This window comes from Microcaecilia unicolor, chromosome 11 (assembly GCF_901765095.1).
Source record: "Microcaecilia unicolor chromosome 11, aMicUni1.1, whole genome shotgun sequence".
NCBI classification, from domain to species: Eukaryota; Metazoa; Chordata; class Amphibia; order Gymnophiona; family Siphonopidae; genus Microcaecilia; species Microcaecilia unicolor.
Genome location: NC_044041.1, coordinates 189,734,251 through 189,748,996, shown reverse-complemented (window position 1 = coordinate 189,748,996; position 14,746 = coordinate 189,734,251). Strand labels below are relative to the sequence as shown.

The window sequence follows — 14,746 nt, the reverse complement described above, 5'->3', positions numbered from 1 at the left end:
TATAAGGTCCCGGGTATGCTAGAGTGCTCTGTGCACTGCTACATTGTCTAGTTCTTCTGTGTTTGCTCTGTGTGAGTTCCTAGTGTTTGCCTAGTTAGCTTGGGCACTGCTCTGCTTGTTAGCTTGTGTACAGCTTCTAGGTCTCCTGAGTTTAGCCTCTGGTTTTCCCCGGTGGGGTTTCCTTGGTTTCTGGAGCTCCAGCCCTAGTCTTGCTATTGGTTCTGACCCTTGCCTGTACCTATCTACTGCTCTGCTAGCCGCCTGCCCAGAGACTCCTGCTTTGAACCTGTCCACGCCTGTCTCTGCCTATTGCCTATACTCAAATATTCTCTGCCAGCCACCTGTCTCTGCTATTGCCTGTACTCAGATCTTCTCTCCCAGCCACCTGTCTCGGACTATTGCCTGAACCCGGACATTCCCTGCCTGCCTGTCTCACATTAGCCTAGATACCTGGGAGCACTGCTGGATCCTGACTCTGGTTGTTCCTGTTGCTGGTTCCAGTTCTGGTTTTCCTGTAAGCCCTACTGGCTGCTCGAACCTGAGGGCTCAACCCTCGGGGAAAGGCAGCTAAGCGTAGGTGAAGCCTACTCCAGTGTGTTCCGGTCCGGTGCGTTCCAGTTCCGAGTGTTCCAGTGCAGGACTCCAGTCCGGGGTTCCAGTCCAGCCTTGTCTCTTCTCTGCTCCGAAGGTGATCTTGCCTGCCACTGCCGCTCCTCGGCCGTGGTCCAAGGACTCACGTACCCAGGGTTCCCGGGGAAGAAGCCTGACAGAATGCCAAGGTCCTCGAGAACACGACACCTGCATACTGCTGTCATGGAGCTGGGTATGACATTTCAGGGTGGCATAGAAGCTGGTGAAAAAATGTTTTACATTTTATTTAGGGTGGGAGGGGGTTGGTGACCACTGGGGGAGTACGGGGATGTCATTCCCAATTCCCTCCGGTGGTCATCTGGTCAGTTTGAACACTTTTTTGAAGCTTGGTCCTGAAAATAAATGGACCAAGAAAAGTCGGCCAAATGCTCGTCAGGGCCGCCCTTCTTTTTTCCATTATTGCCTGAGGGCGGCCAAGTGTTAACCATGCCCCTGTCCCGCCTTTGCTACGTCTCTGACACGCCCCCTTAAACTTTTGCCGGCCCTGCGACGGACTGTAGTTCAGGGCGGCCAAAATTGGCTTTCGATTATGCCATATCCCGATTTGTGTCGGAAGATGGCCCCCTTCTCCTTCGAAAATAAGCAGGATAGTGACCAAGGACAGATTAAGGGTGCCTTGGGCCCAGGGCAACACCCTGGCTGTGCCACTCTCCCCCAATCCCTCTCCCATTACTCCTTCACTTTTAATCCAGCATGGGTCCTCCTCTGACCTTGAATCCTAGATGACGGACTGTCTCATCTGCCCCCTCCCTATTCACACTCTCTTCCCCCCCCCTTGCTTATTTATCATGGTGGTGACCCTACTTGCAGGGAAAGATACTTATCAACCTTCTAGCTGCAACTGAGCCTTACCATTCATCCCTTCCCCTGACACCTTTGTCACCCATTTCACTACAGTCTAGTCAAGGAGGAAACCTTTAATTAAATCTCCCTGGGTAAACATAAAAGAAAAAAGAAAGAAAGAAAGAGGGAGATAAGTCTATATAATAGCAGTTCATTAAACTGCACCACAGAAGGTTTTTCAGCAGGGAAAATATTAAAACTGTCAAGGGCCAGAGGAAAGCTGTGATAAATATCTGACCTCCCAGGGAGACAGCCACCTCCAGGAGACAATGCACACCTTTACAGCAACACATGGCATGCTCCAGGGTTAACCCTTCAGTGTCCAATGTTCCCGTAATAAGCCATATGGGAACAGATTGATGGGAACACTGGACACTAAAGGGTTTTAATTTAGCCCTGGCCTGAGGTGCTGGGCTGGCACAAAAAACCCGTGTGTCCTCCACGCTCCCCCCACCCATTGCACCCCAAATCCTGCACATTTCACAGGGAATGTTAGGACAGGCATGAGTTTTGCAAAGAAAGCACTGCACTGATGCCAGACTACGTCCCCATTTTGATTTTTTATTTCATGTTAACTAACTGAAACATCTCCCCATTTTTCAAATACTTTTAGAGGGAGAATGTTACTGTGCCTTGAATAGGTCTGAGTGATGAATGTTTCTCATTTTAAAGATGAGAGTGCCATAGATGTTCAAAACATGCAGCTGCCAGGTCCCTTGGCCAGGCTGCACAACTTGTCTATCGCTAATGTATGACGGAATGAAACTGGGATGTTGTGGTTTGTAGTGGGTTACTATAGGAGATGCGCCGGGCCTGGCCTCTAAGGGGGGCCCCGTGCTGGGATCCATCTCTGGCCTGCTCCTGTCGGGACCTGGGTGATTGCATTAATGCGATAACCCGGTTCCGGTACACAGGAGCAGGAGAGAGACAGACCCCAGTGCCGGACCCCCCCCTTGGAGGGCGGGGAGGAGCAGATGCACTGACACAGGAAGGTAGGGGGTGGTGACGGTGGCAGCTGCATCCCGAGTGGGGGGGGGGGGGCTGTGTCCCAAGTAAAGGGGGTGGAGACCCTGCCCCAGGTCCAGCTTTGTCTCTAGGTGGTCCTGGCTGAAGGTCTATAATACACAGGACCAGCACGATATTAGGTGTCCTATGCAAACTTTCAGTTTTGCCTTCCCCCCCACCTAGCCCCCCCCCCCCCCAAGGTTTTGATTACCTTTCCCAGAACGAAACCTGTGCAAAACGGACATCGTACTTTGCAGGCTGTGGATGAAGGAGATGGTGATGGTTCTTCATATTTGTATGAAGCGAAGGCGGTAGAACGAGAGGACATGAAATGAGATTGAAGGGGGGCAGACTCAAGAAAAATGTCAGGAAGTAGTTTTTCACTGAGAGAGTGGTGGATGCTTGGAATGCCCTCCCGCGGGAGGTGGTGGAAAAGAAAACGGTAACGGAATTCAAACATGCGTGGGATAAACATAAAGGAATCCTGTTCAGAAGGAATAGATCCTCAGGAGCTTAGCCGAGATTGGGTGGTGGGGCTGGTGATTGGGAGGCGGGGATAGTGCTGGGCAGAATTATACGGTCTGTGCCCTGAAGAGGACAGGTACAAATCAAGGTATACACAAAAAGTAGCACATATGAGTTTATCTTGTTGGGCAGACTGGATGGACCGTGCAGGTCTTTTTCTGCCGTCATCTACTATGTTACTATGTTTATATTTGTATGAAGCTGGCCCTGATTACGCACCAGGACGTGAGTTCTCTGAAATCCAGGACTGGCCTAGAATCTTTACCCTGGAACTGAGGAACTTGGCAGCTCTGGACTAATACTAATCCAGCATGTCCCAAACAAATCCTCACAACCCCATGACCCAGTTGAGTTTTCAGGCTATTCAGAATGAATATGTATGAGATAAATTTACATATACTGAGCTTCCAGGGTATGTAATTATTAGCTCATGTATATTTATTCTGGATATCTGGGACAGAGTTAGGAAGCTGTATACAGACACTGACATTCTCCCTTTGGTATCTAATAATGTATATTAGCTGGTAGTTTTGCTTTTCAGGCTGTTAAAAGTCTGGAATAGTCTTCCATTGGAAATAAGGACATAGTAAGATAGTAAATGATGGCAGATAAAGACCTGAACGGTCCATCCAGTCTGCCCAACAAGATACTTCATATGTATACCCGAGTTTGATTTGTCCTTGCCATTTCAGGGCCCAGACCGTAGAAGTCTGCCCAGCACTCTTTTTGGACTAAAAGTTCTGAAGATTCTGGAATCCCAATTAATAGCAACATTCCATATAGAACCCCAAAGAGTAACATAGTAACATAGTAAGTGACGGCAGATAAAGACCTGAACGGTCCATCCAGTCTGCCCAACAAGATAAACTCATTTTACATGGTATGTAATACTTTATACCCGAGTTTGATTTGTCCTGGCCTTTCTCAGGGCACAGACCGTAGAAGTCTGCCCAGCACTGTTCTTGCACTAAAAGTTCTGAAGATTCTGGAATCCTAAAGAGTTACAAGATTCCGGAATCCCAATTAGTAGCAACATTCCATGTAGAACCCCAAAGAGTAGCATAGTAAATTACGGCAGATAAAGACCTGAAGGGTCCATCCAGTCTGCCAAATAAGATAAACTCATTTTACATGATATGCGATACTTTATATGTATACCTGAGTTTGATTTGTCCTTGCCATTCTCAGGGCACAGACCGTAGAAGTCTGCCCAGCACTGTTCTTGCACTAAAAGTTCTGAAGATTCCGGAATCTCAATTAGTAGCAACATTCCATGTAGAACCCCAAAGAGTAACATAGTAAATGACGGCAGATAAAGACCTGTACGGTCCATCCAGTCTGCCCAACAAGATAAACTCATTTTACATGATATGCGATACTTTATATGTATACCTGAGTTTGATTTGTCCTTGCCATTCTCAGGGCACAGACCGTAGAAGTCTGCCCAGCACTGGTTTTGCTTCCCAATTACCAATGTTGCCACCCAATCGCCGCTAAGATTCAGTGGATCCATTCCTTCTAAACCGGATTCCTTTGTGTTTATCCCACGCACGTTTGAATTCCATTACCGTTTTCATCTCCACCACCTCCCGCGGGAGGGCATTCCAAGCATCCACCACTCTCTCAGTGAAAAATTACTTCCTGACATTTTTCTTGAGTCTGCCCCCCTTCAATCTCATTTCATGCCCTCTCGTTCTACCGCCTTCCCGTCTCAGGAAAAGGTTTGTTTGTGGATTAATACCTTTCAAATATTTGAACATCTGTATCATGTCACCCCCTGTTTCTCCTTTCCTCCAAGGTATACATGTTCAGGTCGGCAGTTAGTTCTTTCTTGCTACGGAATTGGATGGAATATAAAAGCTCGGAACAGAATATATATGGGGACATCAGTGAGACAGTTTTGTCCAAGATAACCAGGATGGCAGGAAAGTGGCAGCAAGAAGAGCTTAAGTACAGTCTGTGTTGTGCACAGGGAGGTTAAGTGACTTGTTCAAGGGCAGACGTTGAGTGTCAGGCTCACTGCTAAAGAGTGATGCGTTCATTTGTTGAAAATGGGATGCCCCACCGTAAATTTATGCGTCTCTCTGACGCTTGTCCAGCTCCAGAACTGGCTCAGAGGATGACTATTGTTCTCTTAATGTGATTATTAACAGCAGGGGTTTGATGAAGTATGAAAGAAGAAGCTGTATGAACAACATTTAATTCTAGATCTTTCGGAGCTTCCTTTTCTATCCTGATCTTTATTTCTTTTGTGAAGCCATAATAATTTGAGAAAGATCCCCCTGCTTACGTGCGTCTGCCTTTATAAAAGGAAATGGAGGCAACGCTGGGGGGCTGGTGTTACACGTACTGGGGCCAGGCAGGGCCAGCCCTACAATTAGGCAAGACCAGGCAGTCATCTAGAGTAGCAACTTTGAGAGGAGCAGCAAAAGCAGATGCAGTCAAAGCCGGAAACCAAAAGTCCTGACAGTCACACAAACTCCAAAGAACCACCTCCATGTCTTCTATGCAAAGGGAGAGTGGGAATTTCCAGACAGTCCATTTACCCAGGTAAATGTCTATTGGAACTTGCTCTCGTTAGGGATATACTAAATAAAGTTTAATATTTAAATGTATGATATCCAATTATGTATTTTTATAGGATTGTTTGGGGAGGTATGGCATTGAGGTGATCATGATCGTTGAGTTTATTAAATCTCAGGGGGTGCCTAGGGGGTCTTGAAGTTAATTGAGGGGTGTGCAAAACTGAAGATTTATCGCTCATGGCACCTAACATCCTTGCACCAGCCCTGGGTCCAGGACAGAAATTTGGAAAGGGGGCTCAAAGCCTACCGGCTGAATTTCCTTCAGTTTCAGAGAGGCTTGGGGTTCAGGCTAGTTACCCTGTTTACACCAACCTATCATCAGCTCTGCTCAGAAATGTGTCACTGTGATACATGTAAAGCATGAATAGAGCACAGACATCTGAAGAGGGGATCCTGATAGATGGAAAGTATTAATACTGCTTGGACAGCTGAAGAAGGGATTTTCATCAGAGCCCAATGTAAGGACCACACTTATGCACAAAAAGCATAAGTACTTCTTGGAAAGCTGAATTGCAGATCTTTACCTCAGCCCCATAAAGGTGTCATTATTAGTACCTATAACAAATGAATACAGCATGGACAGGTGAAGAATGGATCTTCATCAAAATCTCATGTGGGTGTGTCAAATGATACCTATCAAGTGTGAATACAGCACAGACAACTGAAGAGCAGTCCTCAACATGTGTCTGTCACACATGATCTCTACCATGATATCGCTATGTATACTGGAACTGGCGATCGCCAGCACGGTACTATGTAAGCCACACTGAGCCTGCAAATAGGTGGGAAAATGTGGGATACAAGTGCAACAAATAAATAAAATAAATAAATGTCTTACTAAATGCAAAGTGTGAATAGTTGAACAGCATACACTCAGGGAAGAACAAATTCCACATCCCCTCCCCTCCCTTATCATGCCCTGGTGGTCTAGTGGCCTCTGTGGGGCAAGAAAGGATCCCACTCTTTCCTGCCCGGCAATGCCGCTGCCCGCTCGGTGCTGGTGCCGCTTCAAAATGGCTGCTGACACTTCAAGCAGTGACCTCGCAAGACTTCTGGAAGTCTCGCGTGGCCGCCGCTTGAAGTGTCGGCAGCCATTTTGAAGTGGCGCCGGCAGCAAGCGGGAGACTTACTGGTCCTCTTTCTGAGGACACTGTGGGACGTCCGGGCGGGAGATTCCAGCCTGCCCATTTGTCCACAAACCCGGATAAACGGGCAGGCTGGAAAAACCCAACCGGACGTCCTCCAGTGCCCTCAAAAAGAGGACGTGTCCGGGTAAAACCGGACATATGGTAACCCCGCTCATTAACATCCATTTGAGTACATTTAAATACAATTTTCGGCCATCTTTGGCACCCACGTTGTTCCCCAGGCTAGAGCCCTCCGAACATCCCACACGCAGTAACATATGCACTAATCAGATGCTAATTGCCTCTGGCTTTGAGCATCGGGCCCTTAGCCATTTGTTTTCCTTTTACTGCATCCTCCTGACAGATATGTTTTTATTCCATGCCTTCATGAATTCTGTCACTGTTTTTGTCCCCACCACTTCCACAGGGAGGTCGTTCGAGGCATCCTACACCCTTTGGGTGAAAAAGTATTTCTTGATGTTGCTTTTAAGCTTCCTTCTTGCAGTTTCATTTCATTGTCCTCTAGTTCTATAGATTACCTGTCTATGGAAAAGATTTGTTTGCTCATTAATACCTTTCAAGTATTTAAATGTCTATATCATATTACCCCCGTCTCTTCTCCCCTCTGGGGTATAAATATTCAAGTCTTCAACTCTCGTACATCTTCTGGCACAGACCCTATACCACTTTTTTTTTTTTGCCTTCCTATGAACTGCTTCAAGTCTTTTTATATCTTTGGTAAAATACGGCCTCCAGAGCTGAACGCAGTACTCAAGTGAGGCCTGACCAACAACTTGTGGAAGAGCATTAACACCTCTGTTTTCCTGCTGGTTATATCTCTCTCTATGCAGCCTAGCATCCTTCCAGCTTTGGCCATTATGCTGCATAGACAGGGGCATAACCTGGAAGGGAGAAAGTGATAATGACCCTGTACAAGTCGTTGGCCAAGCCCCCACCCGGATTGCCAGATGGTGAAAAATTTTCCAGCCCAAGTCATGCTCAAAAGTAGCCCTAAAATAGCCTAACACCAAAAACAGCTATGTGAGGAGACAGGGATTGCTTCCCCCCCCCCCCCTCACATAGCTATTTTGGTGTTAAAAATTGTTGGGCTACTTTTGGGCATGACTTGGCCTGTGTGCTGCTCAGCTTCCATCCTCCTCACTCCACCATTGTGGAGGTCCTCCAGACCTTCCACAATGTGCTGCTGTGCTCTGCTCAATTGCTCACTCCAGTCCAGACCAGCATGATGAGTCATCATCATCAACTGATGACCTCATCACCCACCTCACCACCTATTGGTCAAATTTGGAGCCAGAATGAGGCTTGAGAATGCACCAAGCCTCATTTTGGATCCAAAATTTGACCAATAGGGTGAACACTGAGCACTAGCGACACAGCCAACCTCCCAAAAAGTCGCAACCCGTGACTGGTGAAAAGCACCCACAGCTAACTGAAAAAAGCCGCCCAATCCCACAGGAAAAACGCGGAGTTGGCAACTGGTTCTACCCCACAGTATGAAAAAACACAGGACCAGGATGCCATGTGAAAAGGCGCATGTTGCAAGAGCCTCCTTCAGGGAGCAGCTTACACACTTAGACATTTTCCCACCTATTTGCAGGCTCAATGTGGCTTACATAGTTCCGTAGTGGCGTTCGCCAGTTCCGGAATGAACAAATACAGGTGTTATTGTAGTAGAATAGGTTCATGTAAGGTAGGTATATTAGGGAACTTAGGGAGAAAGAGGGAAGTTGGGGTGTGCCCATTACGATCTTTGGTTTTGTTGTGTTGCAGGTGTTCACGCTTTTATGTTGGGTCAGTGGGATATGCCTTTCTGAACAGGTTAGTTTTTAGTTCTTTCCAGAAATTTAGGTGGTCGTACCTTGTTTTTACTATTTTTGGCAGTGCGTTCCATAGTTGTGCGCTTAAATAGGAAAAGCTGGATGCATACGTTGATTTGTAGTTGAGTCTTTTGCTGCTTGGGTAGTGAAGATTTAGGTATGTTCGCGTTGATCTTGTTGCGTTTCTGTTTTATTTTTTAATGGTATTTGATATACTGCTAAATCTGGTACATAGGTTAACAGCGGTATATTTTCTACCCCTCCCCAGATTAGAGGCCATATGTTGACACATTGGCTTCTGCTCCCCTCCTCACCCCCAAGCTGTGCTGCCTACAGTGAATTGTCAGGCTACTTATAAAAACATTTGGGTCAGTATTTCAACTGGTGGCTAGCGTGTACTTTAAAATACTGGCTGCATTAAAAATATAATAAGTACATTTAGCGCTACTATACGGATAAGTGGTGCCGTTGAATATACCCAGAAAGTGCTTGTTGCCCCAGCTTTACATATAACCTAATGGTTAATGCAGTGGGCTGAGAACCAGGAAAACTGGGTTCAATTCCCACTGCAGCTCCTTGTGACCCTGGGCAAGTCACTTAACCCTACATTGCCCCAAGTGCAAAACTTAGATTGTGAGCTCACTAGGGACGGAGGAAGTACCTGCATATACAGTGGGGGAAATAAGTATTTGATCCCTTGCTGATTTTGTAAGTTTGCCCACTGACAAAGACATGAGCAGCCCATAATTGAAGGGTAGGTTATTGGTAACAGTGAGAGATAGCACATCACAAATTAAATCCGGAAAATCACATTGTGGAAAGTATATGAATTTATTTGCATTCTGCAGAGGGAAATAAGTATTTGATCCCCCACCAACCAGTAAGAGATCTGGCCCCTACAGACCAGGTAGATGCTCCAAATCAACTCGTTACCTGCATGACAGACAGCTGTCGGCAATGGTCACCTGTATGAAAGACACCTGTCCACAGACTCAGTGAATCAGTCAGACTCTAACCTCTACAAAATGGCCAAGAGCAAGGAGCTGTCTAAGGATGTCAGGGACAAGATCATACACCTGCACAAGGCTGGAATGGGCTACAAAACCATCAGTAAGACGCTGGGCGAGAAGGAGACAACTGTTGGTGCCATAGTAAGAAAATGGAAGAAGTACAAAATGACTGTCAATCGACAAAGATCTGGGGCTCCACGCAAAATCTCACCTCGTGGGGTATCCTTGATCATGAGGAAGGTTAGAAATCAGCCTACAACTACAAGGGGGGAACTTGTCAATGATCTCAAGGCAGCTGGGACCACTGTCACCACGAAAACCATTGGTAACACATTACGACATAACGGATTGCAATCCTGCAGTGCCCGCAAGGTCCCCCTGCTCCGGAAGGCACATGTGACGGCCCGTCTGAAGTTTGCCAGTGAACACCTGGATGATGCCGAGAGTGATTGGGAGAAGGTGCTGTGGTCAGATGAGACAAAAATTGAGCTCTTTGGCATGAACTCAACTCGCCGTGTTTGGAGGAAGAGAAATGCTGCCTATGACCCAAAGAACACCGTCCCCACTGTCAAGCATGGAGGTGGAAATGTTATGTTTTGGGGGTGTTTCTCTGCTAAGGGCACAGGACTACTTCACCGCATCAATGGGAGAATGGATGGGGCCATGTACCGTACAATTCTGAGTGACAACCTCCTTCCCTCCGCCAGGGCCTTAAAAATGGGTAGTGGCTGGGTCTTCCAGCACGACAATGACCCAAAACATACAGCCAAGGCAACAAAGGAGTGGCTCAGGAAGAAGCACATTAGGGTCATGGAGTGGCCTAGCCAGTCACCAGACCTTAATCCCATTGAAAACTTATGGAGGGAGCTGAAGATGCGAGTTGCCAAGCGACAGCCCAGAACTCTTAATGATTTAGAGATGATCTGCAAAGAGGAGTGGACCAAAATTCCTCCTGACATGTGTGCAAACCTCATCATCAACTACAGAAGACGTCTGACCGCTGTGCTTGCCAACAAGGGTTTTGCCACCAAGTATTAGGTCTTGTTTGCCAGAGGGATTAAATACTTATTTCCCTCTGCAGAATGCAAATAAATTCATATACTTTCCACAATGTGATTTTCCGGATTTAATTTGTGATGTGCTATCTCTCACTGTTACCAATAACCTACCCTTCAATTATGGGCTGCTCATGTCTTTGTCAGTGGGCAAACTTACAAAATCAGCAAGGGATCAAATACTTATTTCCCCCACTGTATAAAAGTGTAAACTCCTTTGGCTGTACAACAGAAAGCTGGTATAGCAAATGCATTACACCAGGGGCGTAGCCAGACTTCGGCAGGAGGGGGGTCCACAGCCCGAGGTGAGGGGGCACATTTTAGCCCCCCCCCCCGGTGCTGCCGACCCCCTCCCCGCCATTGCCAACCCCCCCAGCGCCGCCGACCCCCTCCCCGCCATTGCCAACCCCCCCCCGCCACCACCAACTTTGACCCGCCCTGCCGATGACCCTCTTGCCCCCCCTCCCGCCGCCAACCCTCCCCCACCGTCGCCGTCACCTATCTTTTCTGGCGGGGGACCCCAACCCTCGCCAGCCGAGGTCCTCTTCTTCCTTCGTTCTGTTTCTGAGTCTGACGTCCTGCACACCAGTAACAGTACAAACCAGTACATAAAAGCTAATATTTGAACGCAATTAATAGAATTCCTTCCTTAAAGTATAGCTAGGCGGAACACCCTCGCTCCACTCCAGCAATGTCTAGCTAATGCCAAAGCGTTTAGAGAGATTTTTTGGCAGTGCTCTCTGTATAATGCCTCTGAAAACTCACAGAGAGGGGACTTACATATTTAGCAACTGCCAGTACACTTATACAGTGGTGGAAATAAGTATTTGATCCCTTGCTGATTTTGTAAGTTTGCCCACTGACAAAGACATGAGCAGCCCATAATTGAAGGGTAGGTTATTGGTAACAGTGAGAGATAGCACATCACAAATTAAATCCGGAAAATCACATTGTGGAAAGTATATGAATTTATTTGCATTCTGCAGAGGGAAATAAGTATTTAATCCCTCTGGCAAACAAGACCTAATACTTGGTGGCAAAACCCTTGTTGGCAAGCACAGCGGTCAGACGTCTTCTGTAGTTGATGATGAGGTTTGCACACATGTCAGGAGGAATTTTGGTCCACTCCTCTTTGCAGATCATCTCTAAATCATTAAGAGTTCTGGGCTGTCGCTTGGCAACTCGCAGCTTCAGCTCCCTCCATAAGTTTTCAATGGGATTAAGGTCTGGTGACTGGCTAGGCCACTCCATGACCCTAATGTGCTTCTTCCTGAGCCACTCCTTTGTTGCCTTGGCTGTATGTTTTGGGTCATTGTCGTGCTGGAAGACCCAGCCACGACCCATTTTTAAGGCCCTGGCGGAGGGAAGGAGGTTGTCACTCAGAATTGTACGGTACATGGCCCCATCCATTCTCCCATTGATGCGGTGAAGTAGTCCTGTGCCCTTAGCAGAGAAACACCCCCAAAACATAACATTTCCACCTCCATGCTTGACAGTGGGGACGGTGTTCTTTGGGTCATAGGCAGCATTTCTCTTCCTCCAAACACGGCGAGTTGAGTTCATGCCAAAGAGCTCAATTTTTGTCTCATCTGACCACAGCACCTTCTCCCAATCACTCTCGGCATCATCCAGGTATTCACTGGCAAACTTCAGACGGGCCGTCACATGTGCCTTCCGGAGCAGGGGGACCTTGCGGGCACTGCAGGATTGCAATCCGTTATGTCGTAATGTGTTACCAATGGTTTTCGTGGTGACAGTGGTCCCAGCTGCCTTGAGATCATTGACAAGTTCCCCCCTTGTAGTTGTAGGCTGATTTCTAACCTTCCTCATGATCAAGGATACCCCACGAGGTGAGATTTTGCGTGGAGCCCCAGATCTTTGTCGATTGACAGTCATTTTGTACTTCTTCCATTTTCTTACTATGGCACCAACAGTTGTCTCCTTCTTGCCCAGCGTCTTACTGATGGTTTTGTAGCCCATTCCAGCCTTGTGCAGGTGTATGATCTTGTCCCTGACATCCTTAGACAGCTCCTTGCTCTTGGCCATTTTGTAGAGGTTAGAGTCTGACTGATTCACTGAGTCTGTGGACAGGTGTCTTTCATACAGGTGACCATTGCCGACAGCTGTCTGTCATGCAGGTAACGAGTTGATTTGGAGCATCTACCTGGTCTGTAGGGGCCAGATCTCTTACTGGTTGGTGGGGGATCAAATACTTATTTCCCTCTGCAGAATGCAAATAAATTCATATACTTTCCACAATGTGATTTTCCGGATTTAATTTGTGATGTGCTATCTCTCACTGTTACCAATAACCTACCCTTCAATTATGGGCTGCTCATGTCTTTGTCAGTGGGCAAACTTACAAAATCAGCAAGGGATCAAATACTTATTTCCACCACTGTAAATCCTTCAGCATGTTCACCTGATTATCATTCTTTTCTTTATCTAAACCAGAATTGCCACAACACTCAATATTTACTACCCCCTTACTGTTAAAGGTCCTTGGTTAGAGTTTTCAAGGGGAGATAAAGACCTCGTCCCTCACCCAGATCCGCACATGCCATCAATGTCTGCAGATGTGCGGTGGAACACAGAAGCAAGGCGCATGTCTTGTAAAGTGCCTTGGAAGTTCCCAGTACGCCAAACGATACATCAAAAATACATTATCTGTGTCGCCTTGGGCCCAGAGGCTTTAATGCAGAAGGCGCTTGAGTTATACATAATGTGTGATGGAGAGCAGGACAGCTTCTGTCTCTCTGCTAACGGGGGGGGGGGGGGGGGGGTGCGATGTAGCTGGCAGGCAGGTTAGAGAGGAACATGAGAAGGAGATATGACCCCCCTCCTAGCTTCTCTCGCTGTGCATGGGACTGAATGTAAATCACTGTACTTGAGGGCCCAATAACTGCAGCAGGATTTACTTTTAGACATGAATAAATATAATAGCGATTACATGAGACTTTCAGCAGAATATTACCATCTTTATAAAGACGTGGCCCCTGTAGACTATGAGATATGAGTTTTAGTACAGGAAGGTTTAATAACTGTCTTCCTCTCATGTGGTGGCTGCAGGCAGAGTCGTTTCTCCTGCTCTCTACCGCTCGCTCGGTGCCAGACCATGATGACAAACTGGAGGTCTGGAGAAACAAGGTGGAGGAGAGGCCTAGTGGTTAGAGCACTGGTCTTGCAATCCAGAGGTGGCTGGTTCAAATCCCACTGCTGCTCCTTGTGATCTTGGGCAAGTCACTTAACCCTCCATTGCCTCAGGTACAAACTTAGATTGTGAGTCCTCCTGGGACAGAGAAATATCCAGTGTACCTGAATGTAACTCACCTTGAGATTCTACATGGAATGTCGCTACTATTGGAGATTCTACATGGAATGTTAATGTTGCTATTCCACTAGCAACATTCCATGTAGAAGCCTGCCCTTGCAGATCAGCAGCGCAGGCTTCTATATGGAATGTTACTAGTGGAGGAGCAGTCTAGTGGTTAGTGCAGTGGAACATGGAATGTTGCTACTATTTGAGATTCTGTATGGAATATTGCTACTATTTGAGATTCTACACAGAATGTTGTGAGTGGCCTAGTGGTTAGAGCACTGGTCTTGCAATCCAGAGGTGGCCGGTTCAAATCCCACTGCCGCTCCTTGTGATCTTGGGCAAGTCACTTAACCCTCCATTGCCTCAGGTACAAACTTAGTTTGTGAGCCCTCCTGGGTCAGAGAAATATCCAGTGTACCTGAATGTAACTCACCTTGAGCTACTACTGAAAAAGGTATCAGCAAAATCTTAAATAAATAAATAAGGTGACTGCTTAATCCGCATCCAAAGATCTATCCTGAACTGCAACTCCAGAGTGCCAACAACAAACACCGCCTTAAACCAGAATGATGGGGTGCCTCCTACAGAAATAACCCTTGGGTCACTAGAGTTAAAGATTCATTGGATGGCGCTTTTCATTACCAGGTATACACATGAGTTTATCTTGTTGGGCAGACTGGATGGACCCTGCGGGTCTTTTTCTGCCGTCATCTACTATGTTACTATGTATGACCACCATAGAGTATGATCAGTCAAATATGAAAAAGGCAGAAAGAAAGAGAGAAATA

General features: G+C 46.9%; 1 protein-coding gene across 1 annotated transcript in view; it reads right to left on the bottom strand.

Annotated features, from left to right (window-relative positions):
• Positions 1-14,746, bottom strand: part of LOC115481016 (enoyl-[acyl-carrier-protein] reductase, mitochondrial-like) — a 61,533-nt gene that overhangs the window by 18,759 nt on the left and 28,028 nt on the right.